The sequence below is a fragment of the Palaemon carinicauda genome, chromosome 1, assembly GCF_036898095.1.
Source record: "Palaemon carinicauda isolate YSFRI2023 chromosome 1, ASM3689809v2, whole genome shotgun sequence".
Taxonomy (NCBI): domain Eukaryota; kingdom Metazoa; phylum Arthropoda; class Malacostraca; order Decapoda; family Palaemonidae; genus Palaemon; species Palaemon carinicauda.
In genome coordinates this window covers 111,995,775-111,996,423 of record NC_090725.1, presented here as the reverse complement: position 1 = coordinate 111,996,423, position 649 = coordinate 111,995,775, and positions in this window count along the sequence as shown.

The following is a 649-nucleotide window of genomic DNA, read 5'->3' as shown; positions in this document are numbered from 1 at the left end:
AATGTAAACATAATTTCTTGTTTTATGTAAACCTGATAATAGGAATGGATTCCAGAAATGTTGGATTGTTAAATAAATATGTAAGATGATCCGAAGTCTTCTTGCTATCCTCTTCATCATTAAACTTGAGCTTGCCAGAAGCGAAAATCTTAACAGTTATATATATATATATATATATATATATATATATATATATATATATATATATATCATCATCATCATTTCAGCCTTCAAAAGTCCTTTGTTGGATGTAGGCCTTCCCCAGGTTCCTCCACAGATTTCTATTGCAAGCTATTCTGTGCCACTGTTGCTTATGTTGGTCTAAGTCATCTCGCCAGCGGGTTTTTTGTCTTCCTCGATTTCTTGTGTGTATATATATATATATATATATATATATATATATATATATATATATATACAATTAAATATATATATATATATATATATATATATATATACTGTATATATATATTTATATTTATATATATATATACTGTATATATATATTTATATTTATATATATATATAAACTCATAAACATCTGCTCTTACACAAACAAACATCCACGATGAAACTGCAATACATTTACACCGGAACAGGACGATTTGGCGCCGACTCTTTGGCGTTGACGATTTGGCGCCGCCATTTT